General features: G+C 37.7%; 2 long non-coding RNA genes across 3 annotated transcripts in view; one reads left to right on the top strand and one right to left on the bottom strand.

Annotated features, from left to right (window-relative positions):
* LOC135195454 (uncharacterized) overlaps positions 1 to 6,493 on the top strand; it is a 109,755-nt gene extending 103,262 nt beyond the window's left edge. For both annotated transcript variants that reach the window (XR_010310130.1, XR_010310131.1), the window contains one exon: positions 5,952 to 6,493. This is a non-coding gene — a long non-coding RNA (uncharacterized LOC135195454). The remainder of the gene's footprint in view (positions 1 to 5,951) is intronic.
* Positions 6,494 to 7,099: 606 nt separating this feature from the next.
* The window catches only part of LOC135195453 (uncharacterized), a 49,985-nt gene continuing 29,244 nt past the window's right edge, over positions 7,100 to 27,840 (bottom strand). Inside the window, exons 2-3 of the long non-coding RNA XR_010310129.1 lie at positions 7,518 to 7,732; positions 7,100 to 7,203 (exon numbers count right to left, since the gene is read on the bottom strand). This is a non-coding gene — a long non-coding RNA (uncharacterized LOC135195453). The remainder of the gene's footprint in view (positions 7,204 to 7,517; positions 7,733 to 27,840) is intronic.

Genomic DNA, 27,840 nt, shown 5'->3' with positions numbered 1-27,840 from the left:
CATACATATCATACATATACATACACATACACACAAAACATATACATACATTACATATAAATACATAACATATATATTAATACATATATATATACATACATACATACACGCAACTTATCAGAGAGAGTTTGCGTATTTTACTTTATCACAATACACAAAGTTAGAATATGCCCTAAGTTTAGAAGAGGGTGATTTAATTTTTAATATTTTTCTAAGTCCACGAAAAGGGATGAGTTTGGTCATATTATTTCATGTCCTGTAATACTTAAAGCAGAAAATATTAAAGTACAAACAAGGGTCGGGACAAAAAAAAATTTAATACCATTTGTCAGTATTACTAAAATATAATGAAATGTCAGAATCTTTACTATCTGTCTTTTGTCCTTCTACAGTTACATCTTTCAAAAGAAACAGGAAAAAATCTTAATATGTTAACTCATAACACTTTACTATTCCCCCTCCTACCCCCTTAAGGAGTTCCGTAATTTTTTGCAGGGACCCTAATTGCTTGCTGCAATATGTGTGATCCACAGTTTGGCTTTTTATCCTTTTCTAAAGTCTCTAACCCAAGTAAGGTAGCGGTCTCGCTCTGTTCTTGTCAGGAAATCTTAAAACACAAAATTCACAAAAGTCAGTTCCGAGTCTCTCACGTCACATTTATTAACAACAGGCTTCCTGCACTGACCTACAGACATTTTTAAGGCATATTTGAACCTATGAGGCAACTTGCAGATCTTATAAGAGAAACTATTTATTTAATTACAGTGTAAATGTAATTACAATCTGCATGAATTCATATTCATACAGTTGTGATTCAGGGAGAGAGAGACTGAATGCACTTTACAAAACTAAATCAAAGTATCTGAGCCATGACATAAAAATTAATTTTACATCTTCAAGGGCAATTATCTATAACTAGGAGGTACAGCCAGTTACAAAAGCGGTGTCGCCCCGCCAGGCCTGGCTCGGTGAATCATGCCCTTCTTGCCCTGAAAGTGGCCCAAGTTCAAACAACCAGTACATAGTAACGCAGAATGGTTCGAAAGGGAGGAGGAGGGAAATTGCTGTAATCACGCAAAGAAATGCAATATTGAATGAAATATATATGGACAGACAGAGAGAGAGAGAGAGCGTGCTTTTTTCCTGTTTAGTTTATTAATCTGACGGATATACTTGAGACCTCCTGCTTTTTAAGAAACATGTTATATATTTTTTTTTTGGAAAATAATTATTATAAAATCTTATCACATTGTATTGCTTTTAATCGTTATCACATTTTCTAAATAAAAATGCCTTAAATATTGTTGGAACTGACTATTCATAATATTATTCAGACGAAAATATCCTTTTTAATTATCCTATAAGCACCTCTCTCTCTCTCTCTCTCTCTCTCTCTCTCTCTCTCTCTCTCTCGCCATTTATTTGGAAAATAAATTGCGTATGAAATACTGTCATCCGAGTATTGTTTTACCTTCCAAAAAACATCCATCAGAACAATCTCATAATAACTGTAAGACATTGAAATCCCGAACATGATGTGCGGCGATAGAAGGATATTTATAAGGTGGGGGTTAAAGGTGATAGGGACAGTGACATAGAGTGACCTTAATTAAAGTCTTGGCGGGTTCGCTTTTCAACATTTATAAAGTCGTGATAGTAATACCTTTACTGATAGCAGTTAATATCAATGATTGTAAGTCGCCATCACGACTGGCACAGAGCGTTATAGGGTTACTGAGATTATCTTTGTATGTCTGGTTAATGTCTGTATACCTATCGTTTACATTATGAATCCTGGTTTTCACAAGAGATAACGTGCCCCACACAGCCATAGACGAGCTGTGTATAACGCCAGTGGTCTTGACAGTCGTGTTTGCAGCCATTGAGGTATATGCTCAACAGAGTTGCCTTTGTTTGCTGCCGCCATCCCTACAAACGTTGTCATAGATAAGTATATAATACATAGATTACAGTGCACAACATTGTTAGAACAGTTATTCCAAACTTATAGATAAACACTATGACCTCGACTAACACTTACCTAAGTGTAGATAATCGTAATTACCAAATAAACCTCCACAAAGGCTGCAAACACACGACTGTTAAGACCACTGGCGTTATACAGCTCGTCCATGGCTGTGTGTAGCACATTACCTCGTGGGAGAACCAGGATTCATAACGTAAACGATAGTGAGGCATTAACCAGATGGTTAGCTAAGACGTGACTGATCTGACCTGGTCTGAAGACTATCGCCAAATAATTTGACACTAAATAATATGTTAACAGTATACGGTTTTGCAACACCTACTATGGAGGAGTTATGGAGTTCCATTTGACAACGTCTGTGTGTGTGTGTGTGTGTGTGAGAGAGAGAGAGAGAGAGAGAGAGAGAGAGAGAGAGAGAGAGAGAGAGAGAGGGTTGTAATGCTGTATGGATTGTTAACGACTGTATTGGCTGTTAGTGAGTTCTGGCTGGGTTGTCTGTATGGAGAGTTCTGAGTTTGTTTGAGTGAGTCTTTATCAGTAGTGTCGGCAGGTGGTCTGTGAAAGACATGATAGCTATAGTCAGTCAAGTGGTATGTTTTTGAATTTTTTATTGGTTTGTTTGCTGATTGTTGTTGGGTTTGAATATTGAGTAGTTGATTATAGTTGTTGTGCCTGTGTTGGATTTGTTGTGCTTGCAAGTTCCTGGTTGAGTTATATGTGCGTTGTAGTGGTTGAGGGTTGTTGTTGGGAGCTGTTTGTGGTTCCTTGGTGTGATTGTGAGTTGTTATTGGTGAAGCTGTTGTTATTCTTTGATGTTGTTGGTAGGTGTGTGGGTTGTCTTTTGTGTTGTTTTTTTTTGCGTTGCTTGTGGTTTGTGCAGTGGTCTTGGGTTTTGATTGTTCCTTTTATGTTTGTTGTTGAGTTTTTTGTTGTTGTGTTCGAGTTGTGGTTTATGTTCCTTGATTGTTTTTGTTGTGTTGTTGTTATTGGGTTGTGGGCCTTGGTTGTTGTTGTTGGTATCTCTTGTGACCTCGACCAGTGGACCAGCACAGGATAGACCCGGAGTATGATGGAGAGTTGGTAAGTAAGTGTGTGTGTTGTTTTTATTTTGTTTTTTGTAGCTATGGGTAATTGTCCTGCATGTATTTGTTATGTAAAGAAGAAAGTGTGACGGGGGGTGGGGTGGGTTGGGTAGCAGGAGTGATTAGGTTAATGTGGGGAGGGTTTTGCAACTGTTTTTTCTAGCTTGTGATCCCGCCACACTACATACTTTTATAACCTCACCATCATTGTTAATGCACCGATGCACACATTTCACTGCATTTAATTTCACATTTATTTACACAAAGTTTCGGAAATATAATAAATATTCTATAATATAAGAAATATAGCAAACTGAAATACTTTCTATAAGTATACTGCCTACTATGAGATTCAGGGCCTCTGTTACACGGTTTTTCCGGAATAACTTTTTATCTATGCATTTCATAAATATAACGCTTATTCAGAATACACATTATATGTACACATAAATTTTGACTGCATTTTGCATTACGTAGGTTGAATAAATTTGGTACTTGCAATGTAAAAGTGACTTCTCTTTTTTTTTTAAGACTGGCCAACTTACTCAGAGAAAAGGTTACGAACGCACTCGTTACGTAACTTATGACAGCATTTCTTCCCTCTTTCTCGATGGATGATTGGCTATACGTAACGAAGGCTATACCTCTGGCAACAATGACAAACAAATTTAAATACAAGCAAAGCAGCACACCTTTATGAACTCTGAAACCTCTCCACTGATAATTGTCATAATGAACAAACCAACAAAATATGTTAATAAATACAAAAACACTTCGATTATTAGTCTAACTCCCAAAATAAGTTTCCTTAGAAATTACAGTCTACTTTATAAGTCACAATCAGATTGACAAGATGTAGGGAATAGTTGGTAACTTTCAAAAACATAGTAGACAATTACAGAAAAAAAAAAAAAAGAAAAAAAAAAAATAGCCGGTACCGTATTTTGGCTTTAAACCTTCACCAGTAATTATCGTCAGAATGATAACTTCATGAAGCTCCACCCACATTGGCCTCGTTATAATTCAGGATAACACTGAAGGCTATCATGGGCATTGTTGATTACAAATTTAACTTCGGCTATAAAAACACTCTCTGAGTAGTTGTAAGAAGTGCTAAATGATCCTCAAGGATCCCAGCAGTTGGCCTAAAACGTTTAATTCATGTATATTACGCATATACTGTTGCGGCACTACTGCTACAGTAGTATTACTACGCTAGCACAGATACACCACCCACATCTATGTATCGTTCCGCCATTCATAAAGTCTTCGGGTTTCAGAGCCGACGGAACATGGAGAATGAGTTTGTCTAGTGGATGGGCGGGGCAACATTTCGTCAAATGTTTTTCGAATCTTGGCTCGTAATCATTGGCCATGGCGTTGGCTAGATAATTTTTACTCTACAAAAATTAAAACTAATTAAAACTATCGGGTTTGGGTTATTGATAATGCTGACAAAATGTGTGGTGTGTAAAATATATACATATGTCAACTTTCAGCTACATCCGATGCTTTGACAAGGAGCAAAGTCCGAAAAACCGTGTTAGAGGGGCCCAGAATCTCATAGTAGATGGTGGCTAGGGGCGGAGCCAAGAGGCCCGTCACACTCAAATACTGGTAACTCAACTAAGTTTTTGCCATAAATACAAATAACCTGTAGTACTAGATAGAATATAGTAATGTAGTTCTTTAGCAAGATTAATTAATGAATTTCCTTGCAAGGTTGATGCTTTGATGACTTATACAATCCACGGCTACAAAACCTGGTGTGTAACATCTTTGTGACCAGATTCGAATATTATTGGTAATAGAGGTAATTATAATCCAGTCAATCTAGGGCAAAAATAGATACAGCTTAGCACAAGTTGGTAGAGTAGCCATTTACGGGTGATCCCTGGCCACATGCAAATAACATATCAAACATCAATCATTATTTAAATAGTCAATCCTGGCGATATTTAAGACGGAGGACAGGATGAGAGAGAGAGAGAGAGAGAATACAGCTGCTTATAGGATAATTAAAAAGGATATTTTCGTCTGAATAATATTAATATGAATAGTTCCAACAATATTTGAGGCATTTTTCTTTAGAAAATGTGATAACGATTAAAAAAAATATGATAAGATTTCATAATTATTTTACAAAAAATATATAACGCGTTTCTTAAAGCAGAAGGTCTCAAGTATATCAGTCAGTTTAATAACTAAACAGGAATAAAAGCTCTCTCTCTGTCCATATATATTTCATTCAATATTACATTTCTTTGCGTGATTACCGTAACTTCCCTCCTCTTCCCTTTCGAATCATTCTAACTATGCACTGGTTGTTTAAACGTGGACCACTTTCAGGGCAAGAAGGGCATGATCTTACCGAGCCAGGCCTGGCTGGACGACACAGCTTTTATAACTAGCTATAAAATGTTTTTTTGCTATTAGTGTGGTCTACTGCGCATTCACAGAGTACCCCACGTTGCAGATGGATTAATTTAAGTCTTGCGCAATGTCAGTTGCACTTTAAGATTCAATAAGCCTTTTAAATGGAAAGGAGTTTTTAGATTGTGCAATGTTAAGTTCATTCTCATGATTTAATTAGATTTTTAAGTTTAAAACCAACTTAATTGGGTTCAAAACCACAACAGTTGGGCAATTACATTTTTATGGTTCAATTTAATTAAGTTAATTTATAAATTCTAAAGAAATTTATAAATTCTAAAGAATTTCAACATCTTTGGCAATGTAAGTTTTTAATTTTATGGTTCAATTAGTTTTTAAACAATTGGGCCAACGTATGATAAATTGGTTTCGTGCAAAAATACAACAATCTGACGAGTGCTCAATAGTTTTTAAATTTGTGTGTGTGTAATTTTAGTTTATATTTACAGGTAAAGTGGTGAACTCGTATTCAAAAGCCTCTAGTCATTTGAACGCTTTCAAGAAATGTCCAGAATGATATGGTTTGAAATTGCAGTTAAACTTGTCTGAAGCAGCAGTTTGAAACGGGAGTTCAGCTGGTCAGAGGGGAGTTTGAAAAAGCAGTTCCAGCTTGTTACAGGAAGAGAGTTTGAATTGTATGAAGTTTGAAACGGCAGTTGCAGCTTGACACAGGTCGAGTGTGAATTGTCTAAAGTTGTTTGAGACGGCAGTTCCCGTGGCAGAGGTGTCTTAAAACTTCAGAAGTTTTAAAGTAAAAGAAGAATCTTTTATAGTCATATTTGTAACAACTATACTGAAAGGAAAAAAGAAAAATTAAAATTTTTCAAGGTACTTCCTTATCTTTATTTAAACTTCCACATTTAGTCATCTGTCCGATATTGAAACTTGCAATATACATTTTGATCGTTTATTTGTTAAAAGAAGACTCCTCGACTGTGTGTGTTCTTCATGGTGACTCCTCCTTTCCCTTTTCTTCCTGGTGACTTGCAACTATCACATCTCTTCCTGGTGACTTGCAACTTTCACGTTCTCTTGGTGACTTGCAACTACCACTTCCTCTTCCGGTGACTTGGCAACTACCACTTCCTTCCTGGTGATTTGCAACTACCACTTCCTGGTTCCTGGTGACTTGCAAACTACCACTTCTCTTCCTGGTGACTTGCAACTACAACTTCTCTTCCCTGGTGACTTGCAACTACCAACTTCTCTTCCTGGTGACTTGCAACTACCACTTCTCTCCTGGTGACTTGCAACACCCTTCTTCTTCCTGTGGGACTTCAAACTACCACTTCTCTTCCTGGTGACTTGCAACTACCCCTTCTCTTCCTGGTGACCTTGCACTTACATCTCTTCCCGGTGGCCTTGCAACTTGCAACTACCACTTCTCTTGGTACCTGGTGAACCTTACCATTCTATTCCTGGTGACGGGCAACTAACCAATTCTTCTCTTGGCGTGGACTTGCAACTTACCACTTCTCTCCTGGTGACTTGCAACTACCACTTCTCTTCCTGGTGACTTGGCAACTTGATATCCATTTTCGCTTCCTGCGTGAACTGCAAATACCATTATCTTCCTGGGGGACTTGCAAATACGATTTAAGCTTCTCAATGGTAAATTCAATTCTGTGTATTCTCCTCATTATCTCTTCACAGACGACTTAAATTCCGTGTATCATCTCTTTACGGTGACTTCTCTTCACACTGAAAAAAAATGGTTTTATGAGGTTACGTCAAAATCAGTTTCAAATTTACACTGCGCAAGGACTATTCATTATTATCAAAGGCACTTCAGTTTAGGAAATATGTAACCAACAAGTTTTAAGAAATTTAACCAATAAATGTGGCAGTACATTCTGCATTTTCAATCTACCTTTGCATTTCACTTAGTTTTACCAACTAAAATTATTCTTTCAGAACTTTACTTCCAACTTACTAAATTGAAAACTGTACATGATTACTACCATTATGTTGCGTGCCAATATAGCAGAAAAAAATTAACTTAAATACCCACTTACTTAGTGCTCAGACCGTTCTCGGCCAATGGGTATCCGTTGTCTGTTGAATATTTCTAGATGCTATCCTTCCAGCTCTCGTCTGATCCTTCAGGCAAGTTCATTGTCTTTGAAAGATTTCTGTTTTGAATATATCTGATGCCACAGCGATTTCTGAATTAACTTAAAACTCCAACCGCTAGTAGCTGCTTTGTTCCTGCTTCGAGATTCTCTAGAGTCTAGAAGATTAAAAATTTCAGTCACAATCTCATGTATTATGAAAACTGCGAGAGAATATAGACTATAAATACTGATGATTGTAATCGTATTTGATATACACCCACACACAATAGATGATTTATTAACTAAGAAAATGACTAGCTGCCACTATATAAATTGACTAGCTGTAAATAATAACTTGACAGGCTGTAATTTTATTATTTTATTCTTTTTTTTCTAAAGCTGAAGTCTACATTCTATTCTCTTCTTACAATCAGCAATACGTAAAATTATCCACACTGCGACTGTTTTCCCCTAACATATTTAACTAATATACAAAGTATATTCAGGTAACCTCCAGTCTGATCAACAGCCCTAAAGCAGCAGCCACATCTGTTTGTTCGGAGTTTTTACGTTGCATGGAACCAGTGGTTATTCAGCAACGGGACCAACAGCTTTACGCGACTAACGAACCACGTCGAGAGAACTTCTATCACCAGAAATACACATCTCTAACTGATAACATCATTACCTTCTATATTAGAATAGAGACTCCAGAAAATGCTTTAATCCTAACCCTAGCAAAAAAAAAAAAAAAAAAAAAAAATAAAAAGCTGCTGTTAAGAAGACAATGCATAGTACTTCATAAGCTATTTCGGAAGTTGGGGAAAACATTAGTGCAAGCAAGCAAACTTAACTAAATTCTGCATTAAGAATGCAGGTCGCTTTCTTGAACTTACCCAACACGGCATAACCTTTAAGATATTCAGATTCAAAATTGCACTCATATGAACACTCCCAGTAAGCCTATTAAAAATACATTGGTAAAGTAACCTAAGACAAATAGTTTAAACGAAAATGTACAATGTTTGCTTAACTAGAATTTACAAGGTTTACGACCTAATAAAATCGGCTAATACAAGGTTAAAAACTTAAAATTTGACACCAAATTCTCAAGGTTTACGACCTGGTAAAATTAGCCTACACAGTTAAAACTTGAAGTTGAGCAAAGATTGAGACTAATTAGAATTTTAACATTTGATTAATTATTTTCTTACTAATATATTAAATTCCTCTTCCGAGATTAGTCTGTATATTTCAATTTAACTTTCTCTGAGCATCGATATAATCGAAGATAATACTTTAATTCCATACGAGTTTCTACTCAGGATAGTTGTAAGGCATATTTATGCCTTTTTATCTTAACATTTAAAGGTCATTACAGTTTCCTATAGTATTTGGGTTGCTTATTAAGAATTTGCAGTTATTTTTTTGGGGGGGTTGACTGTAATTAACCCCCAGGGACCAGTACTAAACACGGAAAAATAATTTGACGCCCCAATCCCTGGTGGCTGTCGTATTCGCGGTCCTTCCTTACAGTCCGCGCGGGGTAATTGCCTAGAATTTTCTTTATATTTAGTCCAATAGGATTAAGAACTACTCATCATGCATTAGAAAAATCTACGTCTGAGCATGGATGAATGCATTTATATATAAACAAAAGTGACTAAAGTCACTTTAGTTTTTAGACGGCTCGCATCCTGGGACAGCAAAAGTTGAAAACTCACGCTTTCATCTGACAAAATACTGTATCGGCAATTTTGTGGGGCAAGAACAACTCATCAAATGAGTCTCCAAAACAATATATTAAAACCATGACAAAGTAAACATGATAAAATAATGGCAAACTATATCTTATTTTTTTTAAATCACAAGAACATTTTTCCAGTACAGACTTATTGCAAAATTCCTGTAAACAGGCACCAGTAACGAACGAAGTACTATGTGGGGTCAATTGGAAGTGCAGCCTAGATTCAACACATCTGAGAATTTAGCACACTGCTCCCAGGCTATTTAGTAAGTTGATTGAAATATCTAAACATTCAGGACGTACAGAACCAAAGGTAAACAGTAGGCTACTACATGAAGACTCGACAGCAATCCGGATAAAAAAAAAATAGTCTGAGAAACCAATGTTTCTATCACGGGCCAAGGGAAGACAATTGTCAGGAAAATTGATATCTTAAGAGAATAACTGAGGGCTCGTCTTCATAAAATTTATTAAATTTAAATAACCACCGAAAGAGGAGACATTCACTATGATTATTCAAACAAAGAATTAAAATCCTTAACATTTAAAAGTTGAACGGCAAACATAAGGGTAGATCTAAGCCCGTATACCGAGGCGAACTAGGCTGTGGCAGTTGACGTTTTTCTATAGAATTTTACATCTGATCAAAAATTTGAAGTTACATATTTTCGGCCTGCTGTAATTAACCTGTAATTTACCTTTGAACTCTATCCTACGGTAAGGGGGACCGATGGGAATGCGGGGTTTTGGGTAGGGTAAAACACTTGGGAAAATTATGCTTTAAACTATCCCACGGTAAGGGGGGCCGATAGGAAAGCGGGGTTATGGGTGAGGTAAAACACTTGGAAGGTTTTGCCGTGTTATTTCCTCTTATGTATGACATTTGAAACACGAAACAAGCTGAAATAAAGCAATAAATAAACAGATAATGGAGCCGTTACGTAGCCAAAATCCACCCATTACTACTGCTATTACGACGTCGAATCCTACTGCTCATGCGCTTTGTTATACAGAGGAGCTTGGTAAGCTTTTGTTTCTGGCCCACTGGTGGGTGACCCGTCCCCCACCCCCACCCCCTACTTGTCAACACTTCTAAGCTTGCCGTCCTTTAATGTGGGGGGGGGGGGGGGGGGATACGGTCAGGTAACACTTTCTACTAGGTTAGGTTAGTATCATAACCTCTATGTTACACTCCGTTACGTATCCCATAACCCCTTCCAGAATTCAAATATGGCGGTTTGTTTAAGTATGCTGGCCCCGAACCAAAACTTTGAAGATTGTTCAGTCGAAGTACACTAAGCAAGTTTACGTTTTCCTATGTTGTTTTACTTACTTTACAATAGTTTTAAGTTTACGTTTTCCCCTAGGTTATTTTACTTGCTTTACAATAGTTTAAGTTTAGCCGGTCGATTGTAACTAACCTGTTATTTACTTTTGAACTGTGTGCGTCCATACATCGCACCCTATGTACAGTCATGTAGTCTTCAAAGGCAAATTACGGTTTAATTAAGTCGCGCCGAATAAATATTACTTTTAAATTAAATTCTTGTTCGGGTAAGTAAAATAACATAGGAAAGTCTCGTCAATAGTCTACTTTACCGCGGAATGCGGGCGGTAGAATACATTGAAAAGAAATTAACATTTAGCAGTTTAATTTTACGGGCTACTCTGTGAGGAAAGAGCCCGTGGCTGACACAAGGTCAAGCATAATAAAAAAAAACACATGCAGTAAAAAAGGCAAAAATAAGCCTTCATGAGCCTCCTACAACGTCTCTTATACCTAAGGCTGTTTCATGCTTTGTTTTGGCATTAATTTAAGGACGGATGCCCTTACTAGCCACAATCCCCACCCCCTAATTAATTACGCCTGGGAAGCATCCCCATTACTAATCCTAAGAGGGATTAGTGTGGTGACGAATCACTAATTGCTCATTAACCTCAGGTTTAAGGTTGGCGATAAAAATTAAAATTATCTTATTTCACGGGTCCACTATACCGCAGTTCACAAATGCTTGTTATGCTAGACATCACGTCCATTTGTGCCTTTTCAATATTTCATTTTCAAGGATAGTTTAGTGAATTGTGAAAACAAAAGGTCGTAATCTATGTATTTCATGGCTATGAAATAAACCATAATGGTTTATTTTATAGCCATAAAATACATAGCTTCCGACCCTTGCTTTCAGAATGCACTTAACTACCATCACTTTGCTCCAATATCTATTAAAGTACCTTGAACGCATTTTGAAAAATTTAAAAATTCTTCTTAGCTCGCCGCATCAACTATAGCTCATGAAATCGATTAGGTTTACGCAGAGTCCTGGGTTTACGTATGTACTCTAAGTTTGCTTCCACCGAGATAAAACTCAGGAATTCTACAGACAAGCTAAGCGGGGCACCTTATTCAGTACCAGCCCCTCGGGAATAATATAAAAAAAAACAAAAGGCTTTAAATTTCTTAAAGAATTTCTGAAATTACCTCACCTGCATACGTCCCTATCTATATTTGTCATTCAAATTATATCTCCGTGAGGAGTAACACACGATCAATTTTTTCGTCAATTAATTATCAATTTATTGACGACAATGAAATTGAGGAAATCACTGTGCCTACACACGGTCAATGATTTTACTTCAGTTTCCAGTTTGATTCATAACTTCGAGATGAAAGCATCTGTGGCTCTAGGAATAGTGCTTGCTCTGGACACTCCAAAGCGAAAGAAGAGGAGTAAGTGGGCGAAGAAATGGTATCTCTGTCGAAGGGAACTAGCATTTGTATAATGTTCTTTGTATTTTCCATACAATATTTTATATGCGTCAGCCTTTTTCTCCCTGTCACTGTGCTCGTCGGATTTTATTTCCCACAAGGCCGGTAAGGATGTAATACTTAAAACGTCAACTTATCTCCATCATTTTTACGCTCCAGGTTACTTTCTTCTTTTCAGCCATGATTACGACGACTCTTTCACTGCTGGGAAAACCACACTAAATTATTGATCAATATATTGATGCTTTGCCCACACGATCAATTTTATTGAAAGACCCATCAATAAATATCAAAGGATCTTTGATCTCTCAATGAATTGATTCAATGAAATTGTTTATTCTTAAATTTATATCAATGTCCCCTACGCACGGTCAATTTCTCCATCAATTCATTGACGTCAATAAATTGATATCAATTGACGAAAAAATTGGGCCTTAATGCATAATTACCCATAATGCAATGCTTGTAATAAGGGTTCCTATAGTCTGTCTAGAATGTCATGAAACATCGAGTAGGTTTGCGACGATGCCAAACTTAAAGACTTTTAATCTGACTCGAGCTAATCCCAACATCCTTCCATTCCGGGTCCTTTAACACGGTCGTAAAATTTCCTTTTTAATCCCATAATCTGAATCTTTCCAGTCACACAAAAGCTGAATGATTGTTGTGGATTAAGTTGACCTTGTGTTTCGAAAAAACACCTCAAAGTTGATTGCTTTGTTTATTTTTAAAAACATTCAGTAAACAAAATTTTATTTAGGACGAGTTCGAGGACCATATAAAGTACGGGAGACACGTAAGTGTCCTTTAATACGTATCACAGTTTTTCTAAAACTTTTAAGAGATCCATCTCAGATGAAAATAAAAATTTAACGTTCTGTACCCTACGATCAATCTAGTTCAGTACAATACTGGAATCTTAATGTACTAAATGTTTTCGAGCTTTATTACTCATAAAGCTTTAACTTTTATTCTTTATATAATTTGAATTCTGATTGAATCCGTTTATATTTGAACATTATCAAATGTGTAGTCAGTTTCTTGAAGATATCTGTAGCCTGGCATCGTCATTCTCTCTCTCTCACCATATTTGTTGTAGAATTGATGATGTGCCAAACATCAAATTTTTCATAAAATATTTTTCTCCTCCATTAAAACAATTTCTTGGATGTCAGGATTATGAAACGATAAAACTGATAGAAATTTTCTTTAAAATAAGGCACTGTTTTAGTATAAAAAATGGTCTCGGTTAACAGGAAGTAAATTCTCATATGAGGATGAAACCTCTAGCATAGAAACAAGGAGATAAAACAAATGTTTGCAGTGAAATCAATAAAGATTTTTCCCATAAATAAATTGTTTATAAAAAATATGTTTTTTACCATCACAGGATAAAACTAAACAAAATAAAACAGAAGTTTTTATTAAATTGAATCAAGATAATCTTCCAGTGTTTTTCAGCATTAGTGTGTCTGTATACTATTCTTCATCAGATGAAGTTTACTTCTGTAATAAATTAATCAAACTGATTCGCAGCAATATCATTCTGTGTCTTTTATAATGACGTTCTCAACATGATTGACGGCATTTTTCCAATTTTCTGCTGTCACGCATGACTGTGCCTCTTGCAGCAAAAATTAAGATGTTAGATCTGCCATTTTAAATGTATTCCTTTCCCGCTTGGTGGCTTTATTCCAGTTGCTGCTGTCGAACTTTCATCCCTCCAACACTTGGTGACTGTATAATTCTGATTAATCCAGGTTTCATCCAGAAATATAACACTTATTTCCTGTACCCCTAATATTTTTCATTTCACGTAGGAACTTGGTCCTGACACTTGCAATATCACTTCTCTCCAGTAGAAATTTCCGCCCGTTAACTCTTCCGTATTTAAATCCAATTTCTTTAAGTATCTTACGTAAAGATTCTCTGCATCCACCAAAGCCAATATTTTCTTTTACTTCAAGTAGAATGCTATCCAGCTTTGTTATTTCCTTTCTGACGTAATAACGAGAGCTGTCCTTCGTAAAACGCATTGATCAAATCCATCGATGTGATTAGTTGGTGGTCTTTTCCTTTTCTTTATGTTAAAAACGGAAGCTTCATTTTCTTCAATGCTGTCTTTTCCTTCCTTACAAATGCGATATCGTACTTCTGCATTGCGTTGCATCCATTGTACGTTGTACTGTTTTGTCAAAACCATGCATAACAGTTTTGTTTTCTTTCTCCCTTTTGAAGTACTCGTGGACATCGAATATGACTTCTCGTGTCTAAGTACTTAATTGCTGCCGTGGGGAGCCGTCCATCTTGGGTATCAGAACCAAAGTGATAAGCTACTTAACCTTCCTGACCTGAGACAAGAGAGAGAGAGAGATGTGGCAAAGTGTATGCCAAATCTACACTTTTTTCGCCTTAAGCGAGATTTAATGTATGAAATTGACGCAAAGCGGCAACGTCGGAAACCTACTCTATGTTTCATGACATTCTGGACAGACTATAACAAGGATAGTATCAGATCACTTCTAGTCGCGGTGAGTGGGGGGTTGGTTGTTGGATCCCAGCATCCCGCTTAAAGCACTTTGGAATGCCAGTATGGTCTATTTGAACTAATACGATATTACTGGTTTCAGGCGTCGCTTAAAGTTTACATTTAGCAAAAAAAGGAAACTAAGCATACAAGAAAGTTTTTAATCTGTGAAATTTAGCGAGATTATCGTGAAGACGTTTAGTCTTAACTTCATGTTGTCAAATCACCAATTGGGAACAATTGCACCAAAAAAACATTATCAACGAATTACATAAAGCTTAAGAGCTGTTATGGATCACACTAAAAGTTTCAGTAAACTGACAAGTATGCTAATGCACCAGTAACCTGAGATCAGGTTAGCATGGACCATGCTTAGATTTCTAATTTTAGATTCGGACTGGCTAATCAAGAAAATTTTCAACGCATTACTAAGTATGACGAATGTCTAAAAACTTCGGTGATCCTACAATCTGAGAGAAAACACTAAAACCATTTATAGAAACCATTTACAGACTAATTTAACAATAGAAAAACGGCCTAACTATAGTAAGACCTACCTCTGAGAACCCAAATCGTGAAATCTCTTGAACGATTAAATAAAATTGCCACAGTTGTAGTGTAGGTAAAGATATGTCTGACATACAAATAAATTTTTCCCATAAAAAACTTTAAAACATAATCGTACTCCCATTCTGAAGTTTTGAACGTTTTTTAACAACTTTTACTTGGTTTGACGCACTTCACACACTGTTCACAAGAAATAAAACTGGTAAAACCTTATTACCCATTCCTCTTTTCTAACCAATAACTAAATTCAAGGACAAGTGACCAGGAAGCCAAACTTTAAGAGTACTTAAGTATTCCGACATCCTTGAGGAGAGGTAGACAGGTGGCTCCATCTGTCTTATTTTAATGATTCTCGATGTGATATCTTTACTCTGGTTAGGAGACTCGTAGTCCTATATGCGGGAGAAAAAATTCTGTAGCATGTACAGAAAAACTTACTGAAATTGTGCCTATTAAATTATCATGAATTGATTAAGAATTAAGCCCACATTTTTTACGGGATTAATCGTTAACGCATTATCTATTTGCTTAATTTACTTTGAACAATTTCATCTAATGGCCAATTAGGAATGTCCTGTATGAATGCTTATAAACATTTTGAGCAATAATAGTATTTAAGACATTTCAATTACATGCGATGACTTTGCTTATCTTAGTTACCTTTTTATCCTTTTTTTTTTTACGGAACATATAATCTTCTTTGAGTTGTCGTAACATAAAATTATGCTTAGTTTTCTGTTAGTCACATAATACTCTGTTATTTAGTACTGACCATATATTATTTTTCTACGACTCGAAGAATAGCATTGACCCTATAAAAAGTAGTGATCATCACTGAACATATATTTTTTAGGTATCTCATCCCTTTCACCTACCGACACTATTTCTAGACGTGATAATTGATATTATTTTCGAGAGTTATGGACTATGAATTCAGGAAATACTATGCCTTTTTTATGATGTTTTACATAAATAATTTGGTGAATGTCATGGTCTCTTCAATCGGTGGATCGTTGCTGAGAGTCAAATAGTTCGATTTTAAGTAATCAAATAACATAGAGGGGGAGAGAAAATGGGTTTACATATTTTGTGCATATAGTTACCTTTAAATTTTATGTTTTCTTTTGTTTAAAGAAGTTAAAATGCGTGTTATCGAAAATACATCTTTATTAGTCTTATGGCTAAACAAAGTATACTATTATTGAATACCCAAATGGTACGCTTGCTTAAAATAATTACAAAATAACATCTGTGATTGCACGATTTGTGTAAGCCTAATAATTACCTAAATCGATACAATATGTAAGCGTATCTGTAGTTAAAAGCGCAAATGGCAACTTTTACCACATTTATCTAAAAACAAGAACGAAGATCCTTCAAATGGTCTTTGGTCTCGAAAAACTGAGTCAAAGAAAATATAGTCTTTACAGTCAGAATTATCATGGCAAATAAATTCAATGGATAATTGCATGCGCGCCAAAATATGGGCTACTTCGCGAAGCAGCATGGAGCTGACGTCCCAGCGTTATAGGCCATCATGGATTTGTGTTATCACATTTAGGAAGTATAAGGTTGTAAGGACAACGCTTTTTCCCTATTTTCATTGTATCCAATCATCAAGTCGCGTTGTTCTTACTTCCATCCGATAGAGCGTTCCGCGGCCTTTCCGCCGATGTATAACACATGTAATTTCATTATTTGTATGCCATATTTTCCCTATATGTATGATTGTAAGAAAACACAAATCTCCTGTCTCAGAGTCATTTCTGCTCTCCGTGTGAGACTGTACTACTTATCCGTCCGCACCTATGTCAACCCAGTTGACATAAGCCAGCTTAATCTTAAACAACATAAATAAATCATCAGTATCCCAGCTACCTGTCTTAATCTCTGGTCCTCATAACTGGTGACCTCCCGGAGTTGGTGACACAGCGGTTTAGGCCCAGCCTTTAACGGACTAAATACGGCCGCTCACCTTCAGAGAACCTTTAACGGACACAATACGGCACCACAGTTTAGGTCTCTGAAAAAACTCCATTGTGAGGACGACACCAACGCCATTAACAGACTAATCATGGCACTGCTTCCCAGTGTGTTTTGAGCATTTATTTTTCGAGGACGGGTAGCTGGGTGCTGGTCAGCCAACACAAAATTCAGGCGGAGGTTCAGAAACATCCATCCGACGTTGGGGCCTCCTTTGCCTCATCCGGGGGATGCCAGATATCTTCTCAACCCGCCGAACCTGCGGGCCTCCTTGGTTCTTCCCCCAGGCGCCATTGCCACACCTGCAAGTCCCCAGACGAAATCCCCTGCCTGTCGACGCCGCTGCTACACCCAGGGACGTGCTCTTCAAACCCTCGACACTGCCGTTGCTCCTGGGGCTCGCTCGGCCTTCCTGACATCAATGCCACGCCTGTAGTCCTCCTCGGCCCACCGACACCACTGCCACGACTGTGGGGCCTCCCCTGCCTGCCGACGCCGCTACCTGTAGGTTTCCTCAACCTGCTGACGCCGCTGCCTCACGCTGGTTCCGCTTGCCGCCCGCGGGACGCTGCTGCCGCCCTGGGGACTTCCTCAGCCCAACCTACGCCGCTGCTGCACCTGGGGATCCCCACGGGCGGGTCCCGGCTCCCACTCCACCACCACAGCACAATGCAGCTCTCTCTCGCAGTCTTGGTCTCCCCCGGGCATACCAGTAGAAACCCCAAGGCTAACCGCCAGGGAGGCATCCTGTCAGTTAGCAAAACCGAAGGACTCTACACTTGATGACGCCCCACAACAAGTGTGACAAGGACACAGGGTTGTTGCCCTCTGGCTCCAAGATTGTCATCCAATAATTATTCCGTTATCATTGTCTTGGGGGGGGGGGGAGTATTTGTAAGGACAACACTTTTTCCCTATTTTCATTGTATCCAATCATCAAGTCGCGTTGTTCTGACTTCATCCGAGAGCGTTCCGCGGCCTTTCCGCCGATGTATAACACATGTAATTTCATTATCTGTATGCCATATTATCCTTATATGTATGATTATAAGAAAAAACACAATCTCCTGTCTCAGAGTCATTTCTGCTCTCCGTGTGAGACTGTACTACTTATCCGTCCGCACCTATGTCAACCCAGTTTGTAAATAAATCACTACGGGCTGCTCTTGAGCAAGAGCCTGTGCTGGCATAAAACCAGCTTAATCTTAAACAACAAATAAATCATCAGTATCCCAGCTACCTGTCTTAATCCCTGGTCCTCATAACTGGTGACCTCCAGAGTTGGTGACACAGCGGTTTAGGCCCTTACCCTTTAACGGACTAAATACGGCCGCTCACCTTCAAGAGAACCTTTAACAGACACAACGGCACCACAGTTTAGGTCTCTGAAAAAAACTCCATTGTGAGGACGACACCAACGCCATTAACAGACTAATCATGGCACTGCTTCCCAGCATATTTTGGGCGTTTATTTTTCGAGGACGGGTAGCTGGGTGCTGGTCAGCCAACACAAAATTCAGGCGGAGGTTCAGCAACATCCATCCGACGTCGTGGCCTCCTTTGCCTTATCCGGGGGACGCCAGATATCTTCTCAACCCGCCGAACCTGCAGGCCTCCTTGGTTCTTCCCCCAGGCGCCATTGCTACACCTGCAAGTCCCCAGACGAAATCCCCTGCCTGTCGACGCCGCTGCTACACCCAGGGACGTGCTCTTCAAACCCTCGACACTGCCGTTGCTCCTGGGGCTCGCTCGGCCTTCCTGACATCAATGCCACGCCTGTAGTCCTCCTCAACCCACCGACACCGCTGCCATGCCTGTGGGCCTCCCCTGCCTGCCGACGCCGCTACCTGTGGGTTTCCTCAACCTGCTGACGCCGCTGCTCACCTGTGGTTCCGCTCTGCCCACGGGACGCCGCTGCCGCGCTGGGGACTTCCTCAGCCCAACCTATGCCGCTGCTGCACCTGGGGATCCCCACGGGCCATCCCACTCCACCACCACACACAATGCAGCTCTCTATCTCGCAGTCTTGGTCGCCCCGGCGTACAGTAGAACCCCCCAGGCTACCGCCAGGGGAGGCATCCTGTCAGTCAGCAAAACCGAAGGAATCTACACTCGATGACACCCCACAACAAGTGTCACATCCGTAATCATTGTCTTGGGGGGAGTATTTGTAAGGACAACGCTTTTTCCCTATTTTCATTGTATCCAATCATCAAGTCACGTTTTTACTGCCATCCGATAGAGCGTTCCGTGGCCTTTCCGCCAATGTATAACACATGAAATTTCATTATTTGTATGCCATATTATCCTTATATGTATGATTGTAAGAAAACACAAATCTGTCCTCAGAGTCCATTTCTGCTCATGATGCGAGACTATTACTACTTATCCGTCCCAACACCTGGTCTATGTCAACCCAGTTTCGTCTGTAAATAAATCATCAGTATCCCAGCTACCTGTCTTAATCTCTGGTCCTCACAAGGTGTTTCGTCGACAAAATGTGGTGATTGGTACCACAGTGAATGTGTGCATCTTAGTGAAGTAAGGAAAAAGAACGCTACGAAATTTAAATGGCTATATATGCCCAAACTGCTATGATTTTGCATGGAAATGGCGAGATAATTATGACATTCCTCAAGATGCATATTATGAGATGAAGAGGATTGCTGCTTACAAGGATCATGGCTATACTTGCTAATAGAAATTTAAAATGTGGTTATGTGAATATACAATCTATAGGAAATAAAAAAAAAACTACAGATTGGAGACTTAACACTGAAAATTCAACTGATATTTTTGTTTTTGCCATTGCTGAGATGTGGTTAAGCCATCAACAAATAACTTTAAAGAATTTATACGAAAAGAGAAGAGAGAAAAGGGAGATTTCGGATTGCCAGAACCACCATGCATGCAGCGACGTTAAGATTACAAGAAATCTTCAGGGGTTCCCTTAAAAATATCTTGGAATCCTTCGGTTTCTGGCTTCTTGAAGCTCAAAAGAAATTCTATTCCCACATGCTTGAAACGCTATAACACACGGAAGCACTAACTCCAGTCTCCAAAAACAAGCTCCAAGATCGATGAAACAGTCTTGAAGCTTCCGAGGAACGATGTGTCTTATCTAAAAGCAGATGTAAAGAAATACTTCTATATTATAGTATGGAGAGGGGGTTTCTTCTCTCCATACCAGGACGAAATTTTACTAAGAGAGGAAAGTACATTAAAAGGATTCGGCCCTGAGGTGTCTCAAGGATTGCATCAACCTCAAGACACCCTTGCCAGGGAATGGTCCTCCTCAGAGGCTGCTTCCCTGGAGGGAGGCAGGTTTCCTGCCAGGCTGGGGAAGCGGGTCTGGGGAGGACTTGAACCACAAGGGTGAGGGGATCCAAGGTCCCCTAGGAAGTGTCATCCCTTGAGGCACCTTTGCCAGGGAATAGTCCTCCTCAGAATGCCATGCTTTTCAGGGGGAAGGAGGTAGGCTTCCATGACCAGGCTGGGGAGGTAGGTGAAGACCATGAACCAGAAAGGTGAGGGGATTGAAGGTGCCCTGTGTAAGCCCTCCCTTGAGGACACCCTTGCCAGGGAATGGTCCCCTCAGAAGCTGCTTTCCCTACCAGCTGTGGAAGGGGGCTTGGTGATGACCTGACCCAGAAAGGTGAGGGGATCCAAGGTACCCTAGGGAACCCATTCCTGGAAAACATTTCTCAAAAAGTTCAAGTTCACAGCCATTTGCAGACGTTTTGCGAACCAACGAGCAAAAGGTACTGATTATTTGGAGAAAAAAAGGAACATTTGGGATGCAATAGTGCAGTTCCATTATTGTTTAAGCTCTAAGCCACGATGGTTTCAATATAAACATCTCTTAGGAAACATAGAAAATTACCTATATGTTCAAAATATAGATTATTTAGTATACAACATATTTAACCTCATTTTAGCTTTAGTTTGTGGTGAAATTCTTATGAATCTACATTTCATGATGAATATCATGTTTTGAAATTGTATGGTATTTCAAGAATGCCATCAGTCCAAGAATTTGATGAACATTATGTCAAGGGAAGCCGACATTTCAAAATCCCTCTCTTGTCAGTGTATTCTTCATCTATGTACTACATCTTTTTCTTGAATGGAATGGAATATAAAATTTGGGCCAAAGGTCAGTGTTGAAAGGAAATTAAGAGTGAGGAGATTTTAATGATGTCAGCAGGAGGACAACTTTGCAGTTGCTCTATGAAGTAACCGTTAGGAGAGTGAAAAGTATGATGGCAGATAGATGAACGTAGTTACAGTAAAAGGAATGGAAGGAGTTGCAGCAAGGAGCCAAAGGGACGTTGCAAGGAACCTTAGCTAATACCAACAGTTCAACGCATGAGGTGCACTGACGGCACTCCCTCAGTTATTTTTACTTGAAATCTGTGGTAAAATGTCCCCGATATGAAAAAATCATTCTACAAATATTTGTAACCATGTGCTACTTTCTTGGTAATTCTTGAGTAATGGTAACTAGCAACTGGTATTACTGATGATTACCTGACTACTAGTAACAATGATGATGACGATATAAAGGCTATATTCATATGTTTAGTGATGATTGGTGTACTGTATACAGATGCCTAGTACTTAAAAAGTGATTGTAATGAAATTAATAATTGTTGTAATGTGATTATTAGGTAATTATTGTAATTAAAATTATTCTTAGTACTGAAAAAAGATGAAGAACAAGGATTACCAATTAAGGTATTTTTTTCATCAACATATGGTCATTTTCTCTTATTTGTACACAGGATGGTGAATCATACTTACAACGTAGAAATAAGGATGCAAACCCTAACCTGGAAGGAATAAAAATAAAAGAACTGAAAAGCATCAGCTAATTACTTTGAAGTCCTGTTGCATAGTCAAAGCCGTAGACCTACAACTTAATGTAGTACTTCAGTTAGAAAACCTAATATGGGTAAAAATCTTTGTTAATCAGCACCCCTTTCAAGAAACATAAAGACCTTGTTAACGTATAGCAAATTAGTTCACTGCTAAACAGTTGAACCATATACTATCTGTTCTACTGCTTATTTGTTTTCATATTCGTCACACAATGGAAAAATTCAGCCATGAAAATATCCCTACCTGTAAGATTTCACTCGATCCAAACATCTAATTGGCTCTGTTGGATAAAACAGGATTTGCCAATGTGGTTTGGAGGCTGCCTTAAGAAGGTGCAATACAACCACAGTTGGAATTAAGGAAAACCAGTATTGTTCCTAAAAATTAAATATCTGGGCTCACCCGTGTCGCTCCCATGAAATATTTCTGCTTTAGCACTATTTTCTAGTAAAATATTGCTATTATGCCGCCCGCCCTGCTACTTAAAAGTGATGCCTAATAAAACCCTAAATAAATAAAAGAACAAATAGCTATATTCGATCGTGTGAACATCCGATATGGCTATCGAAAAGTATGACGTCACAGACGCCTTCAACGGGGTAGCTAGGTGTGACCTATGGGTCGGCTCCCCGTATTTAGGGTCTTTTGATGAGGAAAAGGCTAATTGGAGGGGTTGCTGTGGTAGTGTTTAACACTCGCCCCAGTTTTATACCGACACCTTTTATATAGGTGAGCGAGTCAGAGGCTTCTGACATGTCCAATTTAGCAGTCTCTGGTATTATAGCATATTTTACTAGAAATAGTGCTAAAGCAGACATATTTCCCTGGGCGACACGGCTTCCTCGCCCAGAAATAGATTTTTCCTACGTCAAAATCCCTTTTTCAAATATTACAATCGCTGCATATAATGGATGCTATTATAAAAAATCAACCGCCTGTCATTTTTTACCAGTATGTTTTACAAAAATAATAATTGTGTGTTTCAACATCAGTAATACTTTCACACTAACATTAACTATCATTACTCGTTACGCCTCTCATTCTGATAAAACAAAAAATTTTGTTAGAATCTCCCCTAAATGTTATTTGACAATACATAGAGAAAGGCGACACATTTTTTAATAACTCGGATTACCAAAAAATATGAAGATATCTATGTTACTTTAAAACAAATAGAAAAACATGCAAGATAAATTGAAATTTAATCAAAACTCGTGGTACTAGGATGTTGTACTACTGACACTAACCTAATTCTTTACCCATCCAAATTTAAATAATCTTCCATAGTTCAATATATATCTATAGTATTTTCAGTTAGGTCTGCACAAGTTAACAGAAACTCTTACATTTGCATCTGACAAAAAAGAGAACGGTGAATATTCAAGTCGGTAACTAACTACAAACAGGTGTAAACAATGGTTACTGGAGTATTAGTGTGACATATTGATAAAGAAGAGTTACTGGCTCACATACACACAAGAAAACAGCCTTTCTAGTTTTACTGCATGTGCAAACTAAGTCCTATAGCTCTGTATGAGTCTTTTTCTAATTCCTGCCCAAAACCCATCATCATTTTCCTCATTATAGTATGTCAACAATATTTGAATTTGTATGGTAATCGTATAAAGTGCAAACAATTGCTTTTTACTTTAGCCATACTCATCACTATTTGGTTATCTGATTAATACAACATTTACTCTATTTAAAGGCTGAAGAATTTTTATATTAGTAGAGGAGTGGGAATAAAGAGGAGGAGACTAAAAATTATAGTGACCAAGAGAAAGCAAAGGAGAAACTATTCAGGAAAGGGTGGCTATGAAGCTGTTGTGGGAAAAATGTGGGGCTGAACTCAATACTGTGTGTACCGCAATTTAACAGATGGTGTCATAGAGATGCTCATGATTACAGGACAAAGAGCAACTGTGTTACCAAAAGATACAATGCTGGTCTGTGAAGCAAGACTTAAAAGACACTATGAAAAATGGCTGCAACAAGGAGAAATTAGATAGTTAAGCTACAGGTATAAAAATATTCAATTAGTAGAAAGACCAAATGCTTATGCTTGGTACAAACCAGCTGTATTACTGTATGCAGTAGAAACAGCAATGAAAAAGGCAATGGAGAGGATTTTGAAAAGGTGCCATTAAAATTTAATAGGCGGGAAGATTATGAATGAGAGAGAGGCATATTGATGATATGTAAGTAGCAAGATGAAAGACTCATGAGAAAGGCTAAGAAACCTTGGAAACAAGATAAATGAAAGACCTATGACCCAACTGATGTTCATGCAGAAATCACACAGGACAGAGTGAAAATACATAACTCATTTGATGTTTAACTTCCTAAAGGTTCATGATGATGATGTATAGTGATACCATTATAGTTAATACAAATGCAAGCTGCAGTCCTACTTGGACAATCAGAAACAGTCCAAATTATACATACACAATAGCCTAAAAATAGAAAGCAACCCAGAACAGATAATAAAACTGGCAAGTAAAGAATAAACTTTGAAAGAGAATAACAAAAAGTATATAAAACAATAACATAAGCAACAAAGTAAAATAAGCAGATAATCTATGAGATGAAACATGGCAGCCTGTGTAACACAAAAGTTTACTCCTGGAGTTGCAACAATTAAACTATAGGATCAGAAAGCCAACGATTTGGTCATAACAGCAATCACCTTTGAAGTTTTGTTGACTGCTTGTAAATGTTAATCTCTTCCATCTATATTCTTGTTGTTTGTTTTTATGGTGTTTTTTAACATTGCATGGAAAAACCAGTGGTTATTCAGCAACGGGACCACGGCTTTTACGTGACTTCCGAACCACGTCGCGAGTGAACTTCTATCACCAGAAATACACATCTCTCACTCCTCATGGAATGGCCGAGAATCGCACCTGCGACCACCGAGTTGAGAAGAGAACACCAAACCAAACCACGCCACTGAGGCGCTGTATATTCTTGTAGAATTATATTACTTGAAAATTCAGTGCATCTCTAAATCCAGGTGTATCTGCCTCTGAACAACTTTTATACTCAATACATCCGTTTTTACAACATTTAAAACTTATCTTGGACAAAATATTCATTCGTTTTTCAAAAGAAACTGAAAAATTACTCATTATAATTTTGGTATACAACATTAATTACTCTGCCTATCTATTTCCAGTCTGTGCCTCTGTATTCCCACTTGACAGGAACATCAGATTATGCCACATATGCAAGAATTGTAACTTTTCAGAAAAATAAAACTAATATATCTGGCTAACAGGAATATAAGACAAAATTTCTCTATTTTCTAATTGTAGAAACGATTTACCATGAATCAGGAAGGTAATAACATGTACTACAATTAGTTTTTTTTTTAATAACTATATATGATATAAAGTCTGTCGATAAACAATACTAAACTGAGATACGCCAACTCAGTTTCTTGGTTTCTTTGACTTGGGAAGTTCATCTCGTCTTCTTTTGTTCAGGGGATTTCTTGGATCATTCATGTCATACCAATTATCATCTTTCGTACTTGCATCTCTTGCTAATACAGGAGCTGCATCCTCAAAGTGGAACTTGTGTCTTATCCTGTGAAGGAGAGATACCACTTAATAATTTTTCAAAGTGACATAATCTTGGCAAACTAAAGTAACTGACAAACCTTGAAAGAATTCTACGAGAAAAAATTACTATTGTAAAGGCACAGCAATGATTATTACATAACCTTCACAGTCTATCCTGAACAGCCAACAGAAAGTCCCATCTGCACAGTGCAGTGCAATATATTCTGTCATAATAGTACCATAATTCAAATGATAGAAGTAGCCCATACTGTGGAGCAGCAATCAGTGAGCCTGTTTTTTTTTTTGAGACCTCGTATATTACTCTTCCTACATTTATGTACTGTACTTGCCTTTACAATACTGCTAGAACACTGGGAACTTGCCAAGAGAAAGAAACTAATATCTACAAATACCACTATAAAAAAATTTTGAGGGAGCAAATTTTGTTTTTTAAACATTTTTATTTTTGTAATCAAAAAATCAAGATGGATTATGTAGAGCTGAAAATTGTATTAATGTTAAAGGAATCTCAATTGCATAAACAAAAAATATGTTGAGGAAAAGAATATTTACACAAAGTTCTCTTGGTAGTTGATTTTGCATTTGATAATTACATTGTGGGCATTCTACCAGTTTTGAAACTTCAATCCAATTTACATTCAAAATTTACTTTTGTGATTAATAAATTCACATCATGACTGAACTCTGGTCACAAAAACAGAACAAAACTATTGCATTAAATAAGAAAGCTTACAGAAAGGTCAAATGCTATCAACTGTAGAGATTACCTAAAAAAAGGGAAAAAGCCTGTACAGATTATACCATGATGTGCAAGAAAACAATTTTGGGTGTTTACCACCCTCCACTGGGAAGAATAACAAAAATTTTTTGGTAACGAAAAAATTATTTGAAACCTAATGAATTTGTCAGTTTAACAGTAATACACTGTTCTTTCATTAACTCAATCTCTTCAAGTTGTTGCTCTGTATACCAACTTTATAAGATTTGATAAGTCACCATACAGAAAGTTTATTTTTTAAACTCTCCATTCTAAAAATCCTGCTCATAGCTCAGCACATGATATTTTACGATCAGGAAAGACTAAGCTATCATGGCCTTCAGGTTAAGAATCTGATGACTAAATATAACAAAAAAGAACTTTCACATAAACTCAGTTTAACTCTAGGTGTTGACTTGTATTCTATGGGCTATACATCAAATATCAGTGGGGCATATGAGTGTGACCAATTCAAAGAGAGATCAAATTTGCTTCAACATGCATTCTTTTTGGTGTCAATACATACTGCCATTATCCAATTTATTGTAAAATTCATTACACCATAAAATCCACTATACATTAAGGATAATGAATTTCAGAGATGTTTAATGGTCATTGTTTATAAGGGTGGAAAACTATTAAGTTTATGGACTTAGTGAGTTGATTAGCTATATCTGGAATAGGAGGAATGATTATTTACTTCATGCCACTCTGAGAACAGTTACCTTGATTCTTCATTGCACTTTGCACTGTTATAAGATCAAGTATTCTTAAAATTGTTTATAATACTGATCCTTTCACCCATGACAAGGCTTCAACATAAAATATAAATATTACATGGTGAAACCACCAGACTTCAACAAGGCATTCTCTCATTGTGAGAGTAAAAGAGAAGTGGATAAACCATGGCAACCACTTGCCACCACAGATCTTGCCTAGATGACTGTGCCAACAGCCTTGTGTTGTGGGCAGTGGACAGAAGCATAATCACTACTGTTTGATCCCACCGAGGTAACCACATTGCCACATATTACCTTAAGCCATACATGTTAATCATTGTTTGATAATGCTGAGGCAAAACATGATTACTCGAGTAGCTTCTAGTAATGAATATTAGCACTGTGGTTCAATTCAGTGGTCTCAATAAGAGAATTTAAATCAGCTTAATATATGACAGAAAGCTCAGTGCAGTAGAATTACCAGGTGGAGGCTACGAAGCAGTATAAAAATATATTTTCAAAAATTCTGTTTCATCTGTATAATTCAACCAAATGTCATACTGTACTCACATTTAAATGAAAAACTGAACAAGAAATTAAAACAAAGAAAGCCTTGTGCTTCTAGGTAGGTGGGGGCACTACCTTAGTAAGCTTATGGCCCACATTTTCTCACTCTTATTGAATTCCGTGTTTTTGCTCTGAAGCTACACTTCTGCACCCAATGGGAGAGAAAAAAGAAGGACCTCAATATT

Source organism: Macrobrachium nipponense, chromosome 16, assembly GCF_015104395.2.
Source record: "Macrobrachium nipponense isolate FS-2020 chromosome 16, ASM1510439v2, whole genome shotgun sequence".
NCBI classification, from domain to species: Eukaryota; Metazoa; Arthropoda; class Malacostraca; order Decapoda; family Palaemonidae; genus Macrobrachium; species Macrobrachium nipponense.
Note: the sequence above shows the minus strand (reverse complement) of the source record. Positions and strands in the feature narration are given on the sequence as shown.